The sequence below is a fragment of the Dipodomys ordii genome, unplaced genomic scaffold (genome assembly GCF_000151885.1).
Source record: "Dipodomys ordii isolate 6190 unplaced genomic scaffold, Dord_2.0 Scaffold153, whole genome shotgun sequence".
NCBI classification, from domain to species: Eukaryota; Metazoa; Chordata; class Mammalia; order Rodentia; family Heteromyidae; genus Dipodomys; species Dipodomys ordii.
In genome coordinates this window covers 751,154-751,494 of record NW_012267369.1, presented here as the reverse complement: position 1 = coordinate 751,494, position 341 = coordinate 751,154, and positions in this window count along the sequence as shown.

The window sequence follows — 341 nt, the reverse complement described above, 5'->3', positions numbered from 1 at the left end:
GCGGGGCACGCCGGGGGGCGGGGGGAGGCCCGGCCTGAGCCGTAGGTGGAAGGATGTGTCTGGAATGTTCCTGGGGGGAGCCGCCCTTCTGGGTGCGAGGATCTCCGGTTCTGGGAGGCTGGGCGCCCTCCTGAGCTGTGGTGCCCTGCACAGCCAGGGGTTCCCCCTGCCTCCCCCTGCACCAGCCTGCCCCTGTGCCAGGGCCTGGAGGCCGGGCCCCTCCCCACCACAGGACACCTGTGCCAGGGCCTGGAGACCGGGCCCTCCCCCCCACAGGACACCTGTGCCAGGGCCTGGAGGCCGGGCCCTCCCCCCCCCACAGGACACCTGTGCCAGGGCCT